At 44.3% G+C, this 22,416-nt stretch overlaps 1 protein-coding gene across 4 annotated transcripts in view; it reads right to left on the bottom strand.

Annotated features, from left to right (window-relative positions):
• Nucleotides 1-22,416, bottom strand: part of SH3KBP1 (SH3 domain containing kinase binding protein 1) — a 395,797-nt gene that overhangs the window by 274,165 nt on the left and 99,216 nt on the right. The window contains exon 2 of one of the 4 annotated variants that reach the window (XM_044283979.1): nucleotides 13,373-13,491. The exons of the other annotated variants lie outside the window; for them this stretch is intronic. The gene's annotated coding sequence lies outside the window, so the exon portion shown is untranslated. The remainder of the gene's footprint in view (nucleotides 1-13,372; nucleotides 13,492-22,416) is intronic. 4 annotated transcript variants of the gene reach the window in all.

The raw sequence follows: 22,416 nt of genomic DNA, 5'->3' as shown, positions 1-22,416 counted from the left end.
AGATGCTAAACTAAAAACGTCTATACTTTCTTTGTGAATGGTTTAGCAAAGTTTGCAAACTAAATAATTTTAAAAAGACATTGGACAAGATAAATTGACTGTGAAAAACACTTAAAAACTTTGGATAGATTTCTAAAACTCAAACAAATGTAACTCCTTTCTGCATTCCACAAGTTTACCTGTCTCTACATTTTAATTTCTCTACATTTTCTATTAATTTCCATATGAAACCATCAAAAAATGAACACTGCTTTATATATTAAAGAGGTTGTGCAAGTTTATAGGTTAACATCTATCCACAGGTTAGGGGATACCTAGCTGATCGCTGGGGGTCCAAAAGCTAGAACCCCCACGATCCTGAGAACGAGGGTCCCCGTTCTGATGGAGCAGCAGGTAATGTGTAAACACTGCTCTTCCAGTCATACTCTATAAAACCTATCCCCTGTTTATAGGGAATAACTTCAAAACTTGCCACATGCCCTTTAAGTGCTGAAATGCTCAATACATGGAGTATCTCGCTGTAGCCTTCATTTTTTGTTTCATGGTTTCATTAGCGATAAATTCCTTTTTATGTTATGCAAATGAGTGTCCACGGTGCCCAGAGGGGCATTATTATCCTAATCTGGAGCCCAGGAACTCCCCCGTAGCTGTTGCCCTCAGGAGCTTCTACATGGCGCAGGCAGTCCACGGTACTGCGCCTGCGTGAGATTTCATATAGCGGACGGGGGCGGAGACAAAGGCAGTCAAAGGTGTGGGCAGTTACTTATGCTGGAAGAGGCGTGCTTGGGCTCTAAAGGAAGGCTGGCTGGGCACTGTACGGGGGAGTTCCTGGGCTCCAGATTAGGATAATAACGCCCCTCTGGGCACCTTGGACACTCATTTGCATAACATAAAAAGTGGAATTTATCGCTAATGAAACCATGAAACAAAAAATGAAGACTACAGCAAGAAATAAGGTATTTTATTGTACATGGCAGTAGTAACACCTTAATATGCTCAAACCAGGTGACCGATTCCCTTTAATGACTTGTTTGTTGCTTTGATTTCGTAACCCCTTCTTTTACTTTTAGTTCTTGTTATGTTTCTATTTTTTATATACTTAGAACTAGTGAACAAATGTGTTGTCATTTTGTATCTTTGTACAACATTAGGGTTATGCCATGATGTAAAAAAGGAAAATCAGATATCATACAGCACAGCTGTGTGCCTCCCATGAATCCAGAGATCTCCACAGTCATAGCTTCAATTGCTAGATTTATTTTAGGCTGGCAGCCCCAGGAGGACGTGTCCTTTCTGCTGCAGCTCTCTCCCTGTAACGGTCACAGCTTCTAACAGAGGATACAGCTGATGGAGCTGAGCATGTGTAACCACCTCAGCTAAACGGACAGAGAAATAAGGAGAAATGGTGCCTATACTGAATGTTTAAATACATGCAATTACAAAAGTATACAGATCCTGGTGCTGCTTTTAAAAACTTAGAATATTTTAGTGGGAACAATCCCTTCAATATACAAAAAGTGCATATATTTGAGCCCCAAAAGGTTAAATGGTCCAGACTTCTGCACTTCTTACCTGAGAGATGTGCCCCTTTGAGTGCTGGCAGCATTTACTCTTCAGTTTTAAGCCTGCACCTTTAAAATTCATATTTATTCATGTGAAAAAAATGTTCTGGTTGCAAAGGGTTAAAGCAAATCCTAAATTTGTTCTGACCAATAGAACAATTGCCAAATGTTTTACAAATATAAACACAATAATGATGAACAATTACATTGTGTACGGGTCTTCAATCAAGGACTAGAAACCCTGTATGACACTGCTGTAAGCAGCTTGTATACAATATAGGCTGGAGGCCAAATGCTTTGTGCTGGAGAAACAGCCAAGAACAGAGTTATAGGTTTTACTACCACATCTAATCCCAGCATTTTCCGCGACTGAATGAACAGAATATCAATCAGCAAGAAAAGGATCACATGGAGTAGTAATCAAGTCTGTGCTGCTCTTCTCATCTCTCCCTCCACAACAAACCCCCTCCACTGTCTTTGACACATCAAATGCGACTTCACCTTTTGCTACATCTTCTGATACAGAAAATGCACTTCCATTCAGACAGACAATGTAATCCCACTTACCAATACCCTCTAAATACAAAGGAGTTGGTAATGCATTGTACTTTCAGAAACCTTGTGTAGTGACCTGCAGATGAAGAGCCTGGAGGAGGGGAGTGGTAGTTGTGGTGGTAATAGAAGTAGTTGTCTTTCACATTGGCTGTCCTCACTCCATTGTTCCCCAGGGCCGTGCTGTGAGTGGAGGATGCACCAACATTTCTTCCCTTGGGGCATAGGCCTAGACTATTAGGGTCACCTGCCTGATGGTGGTTTGGCTGACCTTGATGGTGGGTGATTAGCAGGGTGCACAGTAGGAGAACAGGTGTAGGCCGGCAGATGGATGGTGAAGTCAATGACCAGGCCCCTTTGGTCTCTCAGTTAAAGGGGTTGTCCGGGGCAAGGGCTCTTTTGTTTACAATAACACACTGACAGGCGGAAGCTTGCCCATCAGTGCCGGTGACATCACTGGCCTTCCTGGCAGCCCCATGGAGAGCCCAGTTCTTCACTGGAACTCTTGAAAATGCCTTTGCCCTGCGCAATTTATCGCAGGGCAAAGGAGAGCATCGGAGCATTAATTGCTCCTATGCTCAAGTCAGGGGGGCTGCCTGGGTGAAAATGGAGGTATTTACAGGTTCAGCTCTGAACCCGGACAACCCCTTTAAGTTGTTCTCTGGCAGCTTTTCAGTCTCAAGAATCGTTTTTCCTGGATGAGGCTTCTCTTTGGGCCTTCTTGGCAGGAGGTCACACATGTAGGTCTTGACTCTAGCTCTGGTCAGAAAAAGGCTCTTTCACACCTGCGTTATTGTCTTCCGGCATAGAGTTCCGTCGTCGAGGCTCTATGCCGGAAGAATCCTGATCAAGATTATCCTAATGCATTCTGAATGGAGTGAAATCCGTTCAGGATGCATCAGGATGTCTTCAGTTCCGGAACGGAACGTTTTTTGGCCGGAGAAAATACCGCAGCATGCTGCGCTTTTTGCTGCGCTTTTTGCTCCGGCCAAAAAAACTGAAGACTTGCCGCAAGGCCGGATCCGGAATGAATGCCCATTGAAAGGCATTGATCAGGATCCGGCCTTAAGCTAAACGTCGTTTCGGCGCATTGCCGGATAAGACGTTTAGCTTTTTTAGAGTGGTTACCATGGCTGCCGGGACGCTAAAGTCCTGGCAGCCATGGTAAAGTGTAGCGGGGAGCGGGGGAGCAGCATACTTGCCATCCGTGCGGCTCCCAGGGCGCTCCAGAGTGACGTCAGGGCGCCCCAGGCGCATGGATGACGTGATCGCATGGCACGTCATCCATGCGCATGGGGCGCTCTGACGTCACTCTGGAGCGCCCTCGGGAGCCACACGGATGGTAAGTATACCGCTCCCCCGCTCCTACTATGGCAACCAGGACTTTAATAGCGTCCTGGCTGCCATAGTAACACTGAAAGCATTTTGAAGACGGATCCGTCTTCAAATGCTTTCAGTACACTTGCGTTTTTCCGGATCCGGCGTGTAATTCCGGCAAGTGGAGTACACGCCGGATCCGGACAACGCAAGTGTGAAAGAGGCCTAAGACTCCCTACTAACCAGCGGGCGGGACCAGCCCATCATCCTGGGAACTAGGGTGCAGCGGTCACGTGACACCGTCAATAGGATGTTGATTCCCAGAGACGGCTGATGGAATCCAGTAGCATGGACCAGATAAGTATGAACCCCACTGCGGTTCCTGCCATTTTGAAAAGTTGTGTTAAAAAAATTTAGTTTTGGATAACCCCTTGCTTCAAAAAGTCATCACCTTACTATAGTTAGAATTGAAGGGGTAACAAGGGGCATGGTATATCATGGTATACACCTGCGTGCCGATGGGCTCAGGTTTTACTAAGGAGTGAATTTGTCATGGCTATTTATCATAGTTACAATCAAGGGGCCATCAAGGATTAGAAAAATATGGCCGCTTTCTTCCCTAAAGAACCTCCTACGTTCCATGGGTTGTGTCTAGTATTGCAGCTTAGCTCGTTTAAAGGGAACCTGTCACCTAAAAAAACCCTCCCAAACCACCAGCATTACCTTAAAGTAGCCATCAGTATGTTCCTAAAGATCCTATTCTTCCTCCGGCCAGATTCCCCAAAATCTTCGAAAAACGAACTTTATTCCCCTGCACGCGCTATGTAACAGCAGAGTTTGAAGTCAAGGGGGCAGCGGCCTCATCGCTTCAAGTCAGGATAACCCCGCCCCCTTTCCCTGCCCCTTCACCTCTGATTGACACCCGGGAGCCTGCAAATTGAGCTGCTAAAAACTACCTAACAGCGTTATACAGCAATGTACAGGCACGTTAACAGAAACGTCAGGGCGCATGTGTGAGACTTCGGCCGGCTTAGCCGAAAACTATCTGCTGTCAATTAAAAGCGAAGGGGCAGGGAAAGGGGGCGGGGTTATCCAGACTTGAAGAGAGGAGGCCGCTGCCCCCTTGACTTCAAACTCTGCTGTTGCAACGCGCGTGCAGGGGAATAAAGTTAGTTTTTCAAGATTTTGGTGCATCTGGCCAGAGGAAGAATAGGATCTTTAACATACTGCTGGCTACTTTAAGGTAATGCTGATGGTTTGGGAGGTGTTTTTTAGGTGACAGGTTCCCTTTAAATTAAGTGAACTTACAAACATCTACCAAACGGCTAAATCCAAAAATGTGATAAATGCTGTGAATTACAGTAAGCGCCACTAAATTAGAAAGAAACTGTTCAGTCGCTAAAATGATACATGCGATTGATCACCACCAAATCCAAAACAGGGTCTAATGACAAAATGATGAAAGAGAAAAAAAAATCATGGGAAAGCAAATAAAGACCAAAAGGGAAATTAAAGAGATGTGATTTCAGATTACAGCTCTTTGATCTCCAGGTGACTGAAGATTTACAGTTTATGATTTCCTGTATCTAATGAACAGCAGAGCAAGTGAAATACAAAGCCATGGAAAATCAGGTTTACTGGTGCAAACAATACGCTTAGGAATCATAGTAGACTACAGTCTTACATATATGTATGTTCTCTTACTTGAGTTGTCTTGTAGGATGCTGTTATGTCTAGTACCGAACCATTAAAACCATAAAATAACGTAACAATTCCCTCCATATACAGAAGTTAAACTTGGGTGAGCGTTGCATTTGTTTTAAAGGCATTCTCCAAGACCAGAACTCATGGTCAGAGGGCTGGGAATGGTGGCAAAGTAAAAAAAAAAAAAGACTCATCTGTCACGGGTCCAGTGCTGAGCTTCCATCCGTGCTGCTTCTGGTCCCCAAGCCATCTACATGCATGTCACCAATGCCAGCCAATCAATAGCCTCAGTGGTAACCTGCCATGCCAGCACAGGTCACCACTGAGGCTAGTCATTGGCGGTGACATGCATGTGGACAGCATGTCGCACTTATGGTTGGCAGAGACGGGAGCTTGGCAATGAACCCAGAGCAGTTGTGAAAGATAAGTCTTTTTTCACTTTGGCACCATGCTCTGCCCTCAAACCATGGCTTTCCTGTCTCCAAGAAACCCTTTAATCATCAGGTTAAAGAATATAGTATCACACATTTGATTAACTTTATGTGATTACATATTACATGGTCATTACTCACATGAAAAGGCAATGTCATAGCACATTTGTAGTACCTACCAGCACAGGTATGTGTACATAGAATATAGCCTTAAATGGGTTGTCTGGGTTTAGAGCTGAACCCAGACATAACCCCTTCTTCACCCAGGCAGCCCCTCTGAGTGGAGCAAGGGCAAGGGCTTTTTCAGAAGATCCGGTGATGTACTAGCCCGCCTAGCAGTGAGCTCGGTGATGTCATCGGCACTAATTGGCGGGCTTTAGCGCTGCCCTAGCCTCTAAGACAGCGCTAAAGCCCACCCATTAGTGGAAGCCTCCGCCTATCAGCAGAAAAATTTAACAATGGGCAACATCGGAGCATGAAATGCTCCACTCAGACGGGCTGCCTGGGTGAAGTAGGGGATATGTCGAGGTTCAGCTCTGAACCCGGACAACCCCTTTAACCTACTTTACACAAGATTTTACAAGAGTGAAGTTAGTCCCCTAGACACCCCATTTTTATATTCCTTTAAAGGCACTGGAGTGTATGGTACCGCTTAAAAGCTCATACTCACATGCTCCTCACTGCTCTCTTCCAGAGCTATGGCTCCATTTGGCGATCTTCTGGACTGTTCCCTTCAAGTTGGGGTACGAGCGGGCTAACATGTGCCACTGCAGCCAATCAGCATGTCACTGCTGGGTCACATGCCACCAGGGGGACACATCCCTGCTCAGGCCATCCATTGGCTGCAGTGAAGCATGTGACCCTGTCCATACCCTGGTAAGAAAACAGACCAGGGCCGGAAGATCACAAAATGGAACCAGGATGCCGTAACCGAGCGACGAGGAGCAGGCGAGTGTGAGTTTTTAAACAGATACCATATGCTCCGGCAGCTAGAAAAAACGTTCATAACCCTGGAAAAAAAAACCTTTAAAGGACAAAAGGAGGTATCCATGGGGTTCCCTGATGGGGATCATTATCTATTAGCCAAAACAGCTGCTTCAAAGAGCAGCTTTCACTGTGAAGGACTGCTGGTACAAAACATTACACAGATAAAAACTGGCTTCTATGCTAGTCGCAGAGGGACATGTTCATTGAAAAGCTGTCTAAAGCAGACAGAAAAGCACTAGAGAAGAATGATAGAACCATATCCATCAGATTTCTGTGCGGCTGACACATGACCATGAGGTAAAATAATAAAGATTAATCCACATTATCAGGGCGACAAATTCCCCTGGTGCAGTGAGATTGATGCTGTATATACACATGTATTCCATGCCCACAACTCTACTGCAAGACTGCAGGAATATTTTTCTATGTCTTGTAATAATGGACAATGATACTATCCATTATCATGTATTTCTCATTTAGCTGGCCATGTTAACCAATGAACTGCCTACAACTAGAAGTGAAGTTTTAAAGATTTAAATGGCATCAAAAAGTGCAGCTTTAAACTAAGGTACTGCTCATACAGGATATATTCATTTCTTTACTAATTAAACCAGAAACTGCTCAAATTTTTTTTCTCTAATCTGTTTTAATTTCTTTTTTTTTATTCAATTTTTTAATTCATGATTAAGGGGCAGACATCTTGCCTGAACTGCTGCTCTAATCTACATACAGCATTGATATACATATTTTACTGCTGCTACATGGACCATAGGAAGCTGTAGCTTAGAGAAGTTCACTTAACATGGGCAGCATGGTGGCTCAGGGGTTGGCATTGGTGTCTTGCAGTTCTGGGGTCCTAGGTTTGAATTCGACCAAGGACAACATCTGCATGGAGTTTGTATGTTCTCCCCGTGTTTGGGTTTCCTCTGGGTTCTCCAGTTTCCTCCCACATTCCAAAGACATACTGATAGGGACCTTAGATTGTGAGCCCTATTGGGGACAGTTGGATGATAATGTCTGTAAAGCGATGTGGAATATAGTTTGCTATCTGTGCAGCCGTCATTGTACAGGGAGGGAGAGTAGGCACGCTGTGAACATGACCTATTGTGAATGTTGTGCATGGTGAATCCTGTGTTAACTATATATATATATTATCCATCATTGTAATCCTGTGACATAACTGCTGAGAACTGATCTCTACAGAACAGGAAGTTTCAGCCTATTATGAGGCTCAGTGGCCAGTTTGGAAACTGCAAGTTTTACAGGATAAAAAAAATAAAATAATTTTATATATATGTTGGTAAGGCTGATTAGTCAGCCTGCATTTGTGGGAGGGGCGGAGGCTCTTCATATACGAGCCACACCCTCACTCACAGGCGTGTGTTCTCAGGTGCACAGGCCGCATGTTACCTTGTCTGTCCAGGTTCAGCCACGGCTGATACTATACTTTGTTACCTGGATCGCCCAGGCCGAGTTACATATTATGTGTTACCTGGATCGCCCAGGCCGAGTTACATGTTATGTGTTACCTGGATCGCCCAGGCCGAGTTACATGTTATGTGTTACCTGGATCGCCCAGGCCGAGTTACATGTTATGTGTTACCTGGATCGCCCAGGCCGAGTTACATGTTATGTGTTACCTGGATCGCCCAGGCCGAGTTACATGTTGCGTGTTACCTGGATCGCCCAGGCCGAGTTACATATTGCGTGTTACCTGGATCGCCCAGGCCGAGTTACATGTTATGTGTTACCTGGATCGCCCAGGCCGAGTTACATGTTGCGTGTTACCTGGATCGCCCAGGCCGAGTTACATATTGCGTGTTACCTGGATCGCCCAGGCCGAGTTACATATTGCGTGTTACCTGGATCGCCCAGGCCGAGTTACATATTGCGTGTTACCTGGATCGCCCAGGCCGAGTTACATGTTGCGTGTTACCTGGATCGCCCAGGCCGAGTTACATGTTATGTGTTACCTGGATCGCCCAGGCCGAGTTACATGTTGGTGTTACCTGGATCGCCCAGGCCGAGTTACATGTTGCGTGTTACCTGGATCGCCCAGGCCGAGTTACATATTGCGTGTTACCTGGATCGCCCAGGCCGAGTTACATATTGTGTGTTACCTGGATCGCCCAGGCCGAGTTACATGTTATGTGTTACCTGGATCGCCCAGGCCTGAGTTACATGTTATGTGTTACCTGGATCGCCCAGGCCGAGTTACATGTTATGTGTTACCTGGATCGCCCAGGCCGAGTTACATGTTATGTGTTACCTGGATCGCCCAGGCCGAGTTACATGTTATGTGTTACCTGGATCGCCCAGGCCGAGTTACATGTTATGTGTTACCTGGATCGCCCAGGCCGAGTTACATGTTATGTGTTACCTGGATCGCCCAGGCCGAGTTACATGTTATGTGTTACCTGGATCGCCCAGGCCGAGTTACATGTTATGTGTTACCTGGATTGCCCAGGCCGAGTTACATGTTATGTGTTACCTGGATCGCCCAGGCCGAGTTACATGTTATGTGTTACCTGGATCGCCCAGGCCGAGTTACATGTTATGTGTTACCTGGATCGCCCAGGCCGAGTTACATGTTGCGTGTTACCTGGATCGCCCAGGCCGAGTTACATATTGTGTGTTACCTGGATCGCCCAGGCCGAGTTACATGTTATGTGTTACCTGGATCGCCCAGGCCGAGTTACATATTGTGTGTTACCTGGATTGCCCAGGCCGAGTTAAATGTTGTATGTCACCTGGATCGCCCAGGTTCAGCTACTGCAGATACCATGCTATGTCATTTGTCTTGTTACCTGGATCGCCCAGGATAAGCTAAATGTTGGGTGACAACTGGACCGTCAGGTTCAGCCGCTGCTGATACTACGCTAGATGTCATGTTTTGTTGTTAGAATAAGTCTCTGCCATACCCCACTCTATCGGTATATCAGGTTTACTCTACTCGCACCCAGAGCTGCGTTCACACGTCCTTTACTACTACAGGTTCTTTCCAGGCCCATTTAAAGAACTGCATTCATGTAGCTGTTACATCTATGTTATGCTCCGTTCACAACCAGAGCTGCTGTTATACCAAATTTCATGCTCTGCTTATACCCAGAGTTGTGTTCACACTTCTCCTCCTACACCAGGTCGTATACCCCACTCCCCAAAGCTGCTTTCCATGGCTGCTGTCACATCAAGTTAATATTCCGTTCACATCCAAAGCTGCGTCCGCATGTCTGCTTTTTCATCTTGTCCTATACTCCATTCACTACTAGAGCTGTGTTCACGTGTCTGCTTTCGCATCACGTCAATACTCTGCTCACTGTCAAATTGCATTCAAACGTCTGCTTTATACCATGCTTTTCATGCTCTACCCATACTCGGAGCTGCGCCCATACCATGTTTTTTTAGGTACCACTCACATCCAAAGCTCCATTCACCCATTTGTTGTTACATCATGTGTTGTACTCTGCGTCCACTCAAAGCTGCATTCTCCTGTTTATTGCTACGTCATGGTTTTACTCAATAGTCTCACCGGGGCAGTCTGCACCCACCGCTCTGGTTTTTTAATCCTGGTTCATATTCACTCAGACTGGTCTCCTTTTACTTCTGGTTCGTATTCACTCAGATTGGTCTCCTGCCCCAGTTCACCAAACAGCTCCTCAGTGGAGGTCAGTGGCCAATAGGAGTAAGTTTCCTGCTATGTTTTCACAAGCTGTTCATTTGTTCCCATCTCTGTTTCAATTTCATGTTTACGTTTTATGGTTCGCGGTGGTTAGTGTTTTATGTATGCACGTGCTTCAGATTACTAATGTATATTTTCAACGCCTGTTGGCAGTTATGTTCCTTAGGCCACCTTCTAGCCAATCCAATCATTCAAGCCTCTGCATATCCTATCAGGTCCGGCTTATGTTTTAATTACTTATCGTCACCGCAACGTCATCACTCTGGCTTCGGGGGGCCTCTGGCTTCGGGGGTCCTATGACTGATCCGGCCTCATGGCTCTGGGGCCCCATGACCGTTTTTCATGTTTTGTTTTGTTTGTTAGGGGTACGACATGGTTGTCGGCTTGTTAGTGCCCCAGATTTGCTGTTGGAGGGGGTCATGGTTATGCGAGTCCCCAAGGCATTCTCGTACTGCATAAGTGGTTTAAAAAAAAAAAAAAAACATAAGAGGCTCGCCCGAGTGGCTCTTCGCTTATAGGACCTCACGATTGGCACTGACACTTGTAGTTCGCACGGCCATCTGTCTCACGCCATAAGGGACTCGCACGCATGGCTCCCGCCATAAGGGACTCGCACGCATGGCTCCCGCCATAGGGGACTCGCTCGCATGGCTCCCGCCATAAGGGACTCGCACGCACGGCTCCCACCATAAGGGACTCGCACGCATGGCTCCCGCCATAAGAGCATCGCTGGAGTGGCTCTTGGCTTAGAGGATTTCACAATTGTCATCGACATTGGTAGGTCATACGGCCATCTGATACTATTTTCCATGGCACACCTTTCAGAAGTTTTCTTTTGTTCATTTATATTTTACAGATTAGTACTTGTGGTTCATTTCAGCCTCATTTCATTAAGAAGCTTTACACCATGTCATTGTCTTTCCAGGTTATCGAGTCCCGGTTGATTACTAAACCCGTTAGGTTAAGCCCCAATCTTTTCCCCAGCCGTCCTCAATTCTAAGGTTCGCACCCCGGCGGCTGCCCGGCCCCATGGGCCCCTGGTGGTTGCTTCGGCCCCATGGCTTCAGGGGTCCGACCAATGGTTGTCTGTGCCTTTTTACCACGACCAGGAATTCATTTTCGCCAGTAGCTTCATTGCAATTGGATTCCCTCACTCATGGAGGGCATAGACAGAATCTTGTATATTATGGCCTCATAGCTTCTTGTCGCACTGACCTCAGACTCCCTATAACCACGTTAAATCAGGTTTTGGACAAAGTTCAGCATTTCCTCATGGTAGAAGATTCAGATAGTAAGTCGGTCTTCACGTCTCAAGCGTTAAAACAATTCTCAGGGGCACACAGTAGAACAACGCGCGGACCACGGCTAGCAGATAGCTGTTGTCTGGGGAACTATTCAAGGATTCTCTTCCTATCTACATAGTTATTTTTGGCCCTCATTCCTCGGTCCCACGATCTCCTGAAGCTAGGGCATTGCCAGTACTCCCTAGAACCAAAACTTTACAAGGTTCAGTTGGTTTTCATGATCCATTTCACAACGTATTCCCAGTCCTCCATTCCGCTTTGGGGCAGTATCCGCAATATTGAGCATCATGTCTCTGGCCTTGTTATCCACAAGATGGGTTGTAGGTCTCCTTCTGGCCTTGCCTCATACATCCCAGATTTTTCGCTCTAGATCCCTGACACCTTGCAGTTGGCTTGGGGATTAGTTTGCACATGCCATTAGAGTTCCTTTTCTACCCTACTTGGCTTGGCTTTTGCCCACTTACAGGCCTACCCACGATCATGGCTTAGGGCACACAACAAGCCATTTAGTCAGGTTAGCTAAGACACGCCTAGCTGGGTTAGGTTGTTCCCGTTGTTTCTCTCCTTAGGGTTCTTTGGATATCTCTTGGCCGTAGCCATGACCACAAGTTGGTAAGGCTGATTAGTCAGCCTGCATTTGTGGGAGGGGCGGAGGCTCTTCATATACGAGCCATAGCCTCACTCACAGGCGTGTGTTCTCAGGTGCCCCACCCTCCCTCCCTTATCTTCTCATTTCCACAGGGTACGCCCACTTACAGGCCTACCCACGATCATGGCTTAGGGCACACAACAAGCCATTTAGTCAGGTTAGCTAAGACACGCCTAGCTGGGTTAGGTTGTTCCCGTTGTTTCTCTCCTTAGGGTTCTTCGGATATCTCTTGGCCGTAGCCATGACCACAAATATATATATATATATATATATATACACACACACAACAAAAATTATTTAAAAATGTTCAGCATAATCCTTTGATTTTAAACAACAGGTCATTTTTAGATAGGCTTCATAAAATTCTATAGCATCTTATACAGGTAAGAGGACGAAGCAGGACATAGACCAGGCCAGTCTAAGTCCCAATTCAAAGGGGTTTTCTGGGACTTTAACTGATGATCTCTCCTCTGGATAGGTCGTCAGCATCTGGTAGGAGGCAGTCCGACATCCGTGACCCCACCAATGACCCGTAAGCGCTGCAGCCTTATCGCAGTTTACCAAGCTCAGCTCTGTACATTGTATAGAGGGTGAGCTTGGTATCGCAGCTCAGACCCATTCACTTGGGTGCCTTATCAAACTGCTGAATGGAAGGGGTCCCGGGTGTCAGACACCCACCAATCAAAAGCTATTAAAGTTTTTAAAAAGTATTGGAAATGTTAAGCCTTTTACTACAACAATTCTGTACAAATAGCCTTTATATACTGCACATTTAGCATATAATGCATGGTGTATTAGTTTAGGTTACCTAGCAACCACTTGACTTCCAGTCTTGGTGACCACCATTTCATTACATGTAGCAAAATGTGTAGAAATGGTCACAGAAATTCTATCAGCCATATAATAGACTGCCCTTCCCTGATACACACACTTGTCTCGAACCCCAACCACTCAAAGTGGAAGCATCAAAAACTGCACAAAGAGTAAGGCAGCTTCAGAAAAGAGGCATACCTGGCAGTAAGACATGAGGGGGACGTTGTTCAGTCACAAAAGAACTGTGGGGGGAGGGGAGGATTTATCATGCCCTGCACTCCAGAATTATATCTTCAAAAAGTAAAAAAAAAATAGAGCTTTTGTGACTTTTTGAGGTCAGTTGTGCAAACATTTTACATTTTTCCACCACTCACCTAAGTTTTGAAAAGTTGATGTAAACGTGGATGTGGTTAGATATGTTAATGAATTTCACCCCAGATTTATGACTGGAACTCTTGGGGGGTCACTCTTGTAGGGGTGGGGATACAGAAACCTGAATTGCATTTATAGACAAAAGTGTTAAAGATGAGCCAAAACATATACTATTTTATTAATTGGCGCAAATTACACCAACACAGACTCAAAACTGACTTCAGATATTACTCCCATGATTAATTCCTGCCTTAGACTTTAATGGTTTAGGCTACTTTCACACTCGCTTTTGGTGCGGATCCGTCATGGATCTGCACAAATGCTTCCGTTCAGATAATACAACTGTCTGCATCTGTTCAGAACGGATCCGTTTGTATTATCTGTAACATAGCCAAAACGGATCCGTCTTGAACACCATTGAAAGTCAATGGAGGACGGATCAGTTTTCTATTGTGCCAGATTGTGTCAGTGAAAACAGATCCATCCACATTGAGTTACATTGTGTGTCAGAATGTTTGGCTCAGTTTCATCAGATGGACACCAAAACGCAGCGTTTTGGTATCCGCCTCCAAAGCGGAATGGAGACTGAACAGAGACTGAACTGATGCATTCTGAGCGGATCCTTATCCATTCAGAGTGCATTAGGGCAAAACTGATCCGGTTTGGACCGCTTGTGAGAGCCCTGAACGGATCTCACAAACAGAAAGCCAAAACGCCAGTGTGAAAGTAGCCTTAATCAGGAGGCAGGATTTTTGTGGATGATCATATTGTACGTATGGACAATAAATTCTCATTTTAAGAGATGTTTTAAGAAAAAGGTTAATATAGGAATTCCTGAGCCGTGCTTTAATTACAGATAGCTAAGAAACTCATTTCTGTATTGGAGATAATAACCGTCATCACCCAAGGGCTCATCTCTCATCCCAACTGCTCTTATTTTTCACTGACAAAGGCATGGAATGAAGCCGCAGTTCAGGGGATCTCCATGGTAATTATACATTTTATCATCGAGGAGACACAGATGGGTTGGGTTTTTTATGACTTGTGTACAGTATTTCTTCATCTGTTAAAATTAACATATCAGTGCTGCTGTATATAAACATTGTGCAAACTGCAACTAAAATACCAAATGTCCCAGGAATCGTTCTGATTTGTTTTCAATCACATTAATATTTTTCCATTCATTTTCTGCTAATTAACATACATCTTCACACTTTGATGAGCCGTTTGTACTCATATTTGCTCCAATTTTTACTTGCCACTTTTGCTTTCCTCGTTCTTTCAGGAGATAAGAATCTAAAGCTGTGATAATCTGCTGCAGAGGGGATATTACAATTGTAGCATCTCTTGGAGAATGCTGACTACCTGGGAACTCTGGGGCACATTTATTAGGACCGGAGTTTTAGACACTGGTCTTAATAAAGGCCATGCGCTGGCGCCAGCCTCTCCATACCTTCGGCGCGTCCAGTGCCAGTTCCAAATGTAAGACAGCTTCCAAGATGTCTTACATTTAGACCTTTTTCTAGTCAAATAATGAATGAGATGGGCCTGCCAACCTGCCCCCCTCCCCAACCACAAATTTAGACCTAGCGTGAGCGGGGAGAAGTCGCAGATTTCGGCGCAACCAGCTGCCACAATCTGTGCCTGCAATACACCTAATTTAGGGGTATTTTAGATTAATAAATATCCCCTCTGTGTCTATACAGTTCCAAGAAAAAGTATGTGAACCATTTGGAATGATTTCTGCACAAATTGGTCATAAAATTTGATCTGATTTTCATCTAAGTCACAGCAATAGACAGTCACAGTCTGCTTAAACTAATAACACACAAAGAATTAAATGTTGCCATGTTTTTATTGAACACACCATGTGAACATTCACAGTGCAGGTGGAAAAAGTATGTGAACCCCTAGACTAATGACATCTCCAAGAGCTAATTGGAGTGAGGTGTCAGCCAACTGGTGTCTCTGATGTAGTAGGGGAGAACACCAAAAGACAATCAAGAAGGAAGGGGAAAGACACTAGGCCTCACCGCTAGGGAAGAAAAAGGGTCACCACCTGTAAAACCCTGCTACTGGCCCTAACTCCTATTCGTATGGGCACCTCTTGATGGTAGAGATTCCCATACACGGGAACCTAGAAAACCCTGGTGACCCTCAGATGCCCTAAAGATAATGACAGAGCAGAGACCACCTGTTTCTTCCAAGGTGAAGGAACTAGCATCTCACTGAGGCCTAGTAAACAACCAGGGTGGGTGGGGAATACAAAACACGACAAGCGGAACACTTAACTTCAGAGGATGAAGGATGAACAGTACTTCAACATGAACCACAATCCAGCTCTTCCAAGACCAAATTAAGCTATCCCAAGCAAGGAGTGATGGGAAAAGTCAGACTAAATAGGGCGAGGTAAAGGTCACATGATCCACACCTAAACAGGAGGTGTGGACATACCAGCAACACACAGACAAAGTGAAACCAAAAGAGGCTGTCAGATCACTAATGCGTAGATAATCTTTCAGACCTTCTGAGACCTGTCACAGATGTGACAACTGGAGTCCAATCAATGAGATAAGATTGGAGGTGTTGGTTACAGCTGCCCTGCCCTATAAAAAACACACACCAGTTCTGGGTTTGCTTTTCACAAGAAGCATTGCCTGATGTGAATGATGCCTTACACAAAAGAGCTCTGAAAAGACCTACGATTAAGAATTGTTGACTTGCGTAAAGCTGGAAAGGGTTATAAAAGTATCTCCAAAAGCCTTGCTGTTCATCAGTCCACGGTAAGACAAATTGTCTATAAATGGAGAAAGTTCAGCACTGCTGCTACTCTCCCTAGGAGTGGCTGTCCTGTAAAGATGACTGCAAGAGCACAGCGCAGACTGCTCAATGAGGTGAAGAAGAATTCTAGAGTGTCAGATAAAGACTTACAAAAGTCTCTGGCATATGCTAACATCCCTGTTAGCGAATCTACGATACGTAAAACACTAAACAAGAATGGATTTCATGGGAGGATACCACAGAGGAAGCCACTGCTGTCCAAACAAAACATTGCTGCATTACAGTTTGCACAAGAGCACCTGGCTGTTCCACAGCAGTACTGGCAAAATATTCTGTGGACAGATGAAACCAAAGTTGAGTTGTTTGGAAGAAACACACAACACTATGTGTGGAGAAAAAGAGGCACAGCACACCAACATCAAAACCTCATCCCAACAGTGAAGTATGGTGGTGGGGGCATCATGGTTTGGGGCTGCTTTGCTGCGTTAGGGTCTGGACAGATTGCTATCATCGAAGGAAAAATGAATTCCCAAGTTTATCAAGACATTTTGCAGGAGAACTCAAGGCCATCTGTCCACCAGCTGAAGCCCAACAGAAGATGGGTGTTATAGATAGGTGGTTGGCTCACACCTAGTGGCTATGACGGGTGCTGCTAACTCAACTTGGGTGCCCGACCCAAAAAATAGTAAAAATAGAAGAAAAAAGGGAGTGAGCACTCACAACACTCGGACCATAGGATATCGGGATCAATTTAATATTTATTGGGACCTATTTGATCCAATAAAACAATAACATTCACATAAAATTATACACTAAAACAATAATAAAAGTAATTGGTACCAATGTGTAAAATATATACTGATAGGGGGTGAAAAACTCAATGTTGATGCCACAATCCTTTAGACAATTGGTATTACAGATGATCTTATATGAAACACTTATTAAATTTACAGAGTCCACTTCTGGTACTTATGGTACCACAAACCAAATCAAAGTGTCCAAAAGAATGAAAAGACCACCTTTATTACTTGTGTTACCGCAAACTGCTATTCAAATGACAGTGTCCAAAAGGTACCCGCAACGGGTCACTTCCAAATGGTATATGCAGACACAATGTATTTGTAGCCTTAGAAGTCCCTCCGTAGTTGTTTTCAGCTATCAGTAGGGCCGCTCAAAACAGTAGATTAAAGCCACTTCGTGTTCAAGTCGGTAATACAGGTTCCTACCTGGTTCCTAGTGTCAACTCCCGCTGTCGCATCTCAGAATCCTCCACGAGAGGCGAGCTGCGCCGGCTGCTTCGGCATCTCGCGTCGACCGTCTCGTACTGATGACGTCACACGCGTCTGAACCCTATTGTCTATCATCATTGGCAGAATCCCGATCCTCCTTATCAACTTGCAATTGTACGAATAATTTCTCCAAATAATATTGGAGATCTTTCAGCCAATGGATTATAAGAGAATGTTTTAATATGTTGTGTATGATAAAGATGCATGTTTATTTATATTTTAAATATTCTTAATACATATATACTATATTTGAGATTTTCATCTATTAAAGTGTTATTTTTAACTTAATATATTGGGTTCTTAACTTAAATATTTAATATGGCACAATCCAGCAATGTGTTAGTCGCACTGCCAGAAAAAACGCAACTGAGTTGGAAAAACCGCAACTATACCGCATTAAAACCGCAATGGATCTCCATTGCATGGCCATGCGATAATAATCAGAAAGGAGAAAAAATTTTCCAGCTACAAGGACCGCTTAAACATATAGCTATGGACGCTACGAATAAGGTATTATCCCTGCCTGTCTAGTCCTGCGATAGTGTGACGTCATCAGTACGAGACGGTCGTCGCGAGACGCCGAAGCAGCCGGCGCAGCTCGCCTCTCATGGAGGATTCTGAGACGCGACAGTGGGAGTTGACACTAGGAACCAGGTAGGAACCTGTATTACCGACTTGAACACGAAGTGGCTTTAATCTACCGATTTGAGCGGCCCTACTGATAGCTGCAAACAACTACGGAGGGACTTCTAAGGCTACAAATACATTGTGTCTGCATATACCATTTGGAAGTGACCCATTGCGGGTACCTTTTGGACACTGTCATTTGAATAGCGGTTTGCGGTAACACAAGTACTAAAGGTGGTCTTTTCATTCTTTTGGACACTTTGATTTGGTTTGTGGTACCACAAGTACCAGAAGTGGACTGTAAATTTAATAAGTGTTTCATATAAGATCATCTGTAATACCAATTGTCCAAAGGATTGTGGCATCAACATTGAGTTTTCCACCCCCTATCAGTATATATTTTACACATTGGTACCAATTACTTTTATTATTGTTTTAGTGTATAATTTTATGTGAATGTTATTGTTTTATTGGATCAAATAGGTCCCAATAAATATCAAATTGATCCCGATATCCTATGGTCCGAATGTTGTGAGTGCTCACTCCCTTTTTTCTTCTAGAAGATGGGTGTTGCAACAGGACAACGACCCAAAGCATAGAAGTAAATCCACAACAGAATGGCTTAAACAGAAGAAAATACGCCTTCTGGAGTGGCCCAGTCAGAGTCCTGACCTCAACCCGATGGAGATGCTGTGGCATGACCTCAAGAAAGCGATTCACACCAGACATCCCAAGAGTATTGCTGAACTGAAACAGTTCTGTAAAGATGAACGGTCAAGAATTACTCCTGACCGTTGTGCACGTCTGATCTGCAACTACAGGAAATGTTTGGTTTAAGTTATTGCTGCCAAAGGAGGTTCAACCAGTTATTAAATCCAAGGGTTCACATACTTTTTCCACCTGCACTGTGAATGTTTACATGGTGTGTTCAATAAAAACATGGTAACATTTAATTATTTGTGTGTTATTAGTTTAGGCAGACTGTGATTGTCTATTGTTGTGACTTAGATGAAGATCAGATCACATTTTATGACCAATTTGTGCAGAAATCCATATCATTCCAAAGGGTTCACATACTTTTTCTTGCAGCTGTATGTGGCAATAAAAAACTGAAAAATTAGAGCGACGAGGACAAATTATGGTCATGGGATCAGGACTAGCCACAGACTCTACAGGGAAATTTCCCAATGGGCCAATGCCCAGAGGGCCACCTAAACCCTTCTCTCTTCCTGGCCCCGCCTATTTATGTTCCCCCGATTTCTGTTAATTTGGACCCGCCTACATGAGGCCACTTTTAGTTTAGTTTTCCAGAGCCACATTAAGTTCCCAGTCTGCACCTGTATGGGATGTATAGGCTCACCACATCAGTACTGCTCCCTCTATAGGTAACAAGCTTTAGGGGTTTGGGGGATGTATCACACTACTGATAATACTTTTATGCCAGCCAGATCTATCTCACTATTACAGATGATTATATTATATGTAAACTGTATATCAGGGCTTGCTGATGATTCCAAGGACCATAGCAGCAACCTCTTTGGGTTTGTTTTCTATGGAAGATTGTATTGCCTGGAAATTACAGTCAAATAAGTTATACTATATCCTAAAGACTACATTATTCTGTTCACAGGGCTAGCCTTGAGAGTGTGTGACCTGTGTGGGTGCACTTGTCATTACTGAATGTAGCCCCAGTGGTTTACACCCTTGATGCCACATTTGGTGCCCAAATCTATGGTGAAGCAGTGGAACAGAATGCAGCTACACATCTACACTCCCTAGTTTTATTGATTGATTAGTGTTATTTGGGTGGTTTAGAACAATTTAATTAGTATACCATAAGGAGGGAGAGGCAATATTAGATGCTAATGCAAAGACCACCATCCGATATAAGGCCAACCTTCCTTACATCACTGCAATAATATAGGGAATAGATGTGTAAAACAGATGTCTCCTCATCATATCTCAGATTTCTAAGATTTGATAATTTATGGTTTGCAAGAAGGTCCTTTTATGCATTTCCAATATTGTAAACATTGCCGCCATCCAACAAGCAAATGCTCTTTTGTCACTGACTGCATCTTTTTGTGGCCATGAAAAGAATTGTTTGTCTGCAGTACATCTCTCCATGTAGACAGAGATGTCTTAAACAACAACCACAAAGAACGATCATTAGGTCTATCCCCTCCATATCTGTGCTCTACAGTCAGTTCTTTGCTCCTTATCGTTTGGTTTTTGCTCTGATATGCATTGTCAGCTTTGAGATCTTATCTCGATAGGGCTGTGTCTTTTCAAAGCGTGTCCAATCAACTGAATTTACCACAGGTGGACTCGAGTCATGGTGTTGAAACATCTCATTGATGATCAAAAGAAATGGGAGGCCCCCAGAGCTAAATTTCAAGTGTCATAGCAAAGGCTCTGAATACTTCTGCACATGCATTCCGAATGCATTCTATATTCAGCGTCATCACCACTCTCTCACCTGTTATGAAGCTCCTACGTAGATTACTGCGTGTGGAACTATAGCACTGTATTCACAGCTACAATGTGCCTAGCATTGTATACAAATTGAATCTGTCATTTCAGCCCACACAAAGTCATGAGAATCACTTGGTAAGACCATCTGCCTGAAGAACATTACAAATACTGAGCAATTAAGGGTACTTTCAAACTTGCGGCAGAGGATTCCAGCAGGCAGTTCCGTCAATCTGGACGCAAACGGATGGCATTTGTCAGACGGATCCGGATGCAGATCCGTCTGACAAATGCATTGAAATACCGGATCCGTCTCTCCGGTGTCATCCGGAAAAACGGATCCGATATTCAATTTTCTTTGTGTTTTTAAAGATCTGCGCATGCCGAAACACTTAATGCCGGATCCGACACTAATACACTTCAATGTAAATTAATGCCGGATCCGGCATTCCAGCAAGTGATCAGTATTTTTGGCCAGAGCTGCAGTATTTTCTCCATCCAAAAAACGTAAGAGGGACTGAACTGATGCATCCTGATGCCTACTGAATGGAATTCTCTTCATTCAGAGTGCATTAGGAAAAAATAATGATCAGTTTTTTTCCGGTACTGAGCCCCTATGACGGAACTCAACACCGGAAATGAAAAACGCTAGTGTGAAATTACCCTTACCAGCAACCAGCAGTTCTCCTTTGCCTTGAGGCCCAGCGGAGAGATTCTGCCTCCATGTATCAATTAGCTGAAGCTTTCTCTGCTATGCTAATGAGAACTACAGGGCTGCATATAGCAAATGTCTTTAATAAATTAATGTAGCTAATTTCCCTCCCAACTTCATTAACAATTTGATGTCCAGAGATGTCACTAAACTCATTTTCTTCATCATCTTGCATAACCTCGAGGTGTGTAATAACAGTCACTTGGTAACCAATTACGGCACTGTTATATACTGTCACTCCTGTCTTTGGCGTGGGCAGCAGTAATATGCAAAACATTACAAGACAGCTGTAGGATACAGAGCGTGCAATGACTGCGTCTGATATACACTGATCAACTATAACATTAAAATTACATGCCTTATATTTTGTAGGTCTACCTAGTGCCACCAAAACAGCCCTGACCCACTGAGGCATGTACTCCATATGACCTCTGAACAAGATGTTTGGACTTGTTCTTCCAGCACATCCCACAGATGATCGGATTGCGATTTGGTGAAGCTGGAGGTCAAGTGAAAACCTTAGGCTACTTTCACACTTGTGGTAGAGTGATCCGGCAAGCAGTTCCGTCGCCGGAACTGCCTGCCGGATCTGGCAAAACGTATGCCAACTGATGGCATTTGTAAGACTGATCGGGATCCTGATCAATCTAAAAAATGCCTGATCAGTCAGTAAAATGCATTGAAATGCCGGATCTGTCTTTCCGGTGTCATCCGGCAAAACGGATCCAGCATTTATTTTTTTCACCTTTTTTTCGGTCTGCGCATGTGCAGATCGGAAGCATTGATCCGGCATTCCAGTATTTTGAATGCTGGATCCGGCACTAATACATTCCTATGGAAAAAAATGCCGGACAAGGCATTTAGGCAAGTCTTCAGTTTTTTTGGGCCGGAGATAAAACTGTAGCATGCTGCGGTATTATCTCCTTCCTTATCAGTCAAAAAGACTAAACCGAAGACATCCTGATGCATCCTGAATGGAATGCTCTCCATTCAGAATGCATGGGGATAAAACTGATCAGTTCTTTTCCGGTATAGAGCCCCTAGGACGGAACTCTAAGGCAGGCCACATTATCCTGCTGAAAGGGGCCACTGCCATCAGGAAATAACATAACACTGCCACGGAGGGTTGTACTTGGTCTGCAGTCATGTTTAGGTAATGTAGATG

Source organism: Bufo gargarizans, chromosome 3 (genome assembly GCF_014858855.1).
Source record: "Bufo gargarizans isolate SCDJY-AF-19 chromosome 3, ASM1485885v1, whole genome shotgun sequence".
Taxonomy (NCBI): Eukaryota; Metazoa; Chordata; class Amphibia; order Anura; family Bufonidae; genus Bufo; species Bufo gargarizans.
The sequence above is the reverse complement of the archived record's forward strand: the minus strand, read 5'-3'. Positions and strand labels throughout refer to the sequence as shown.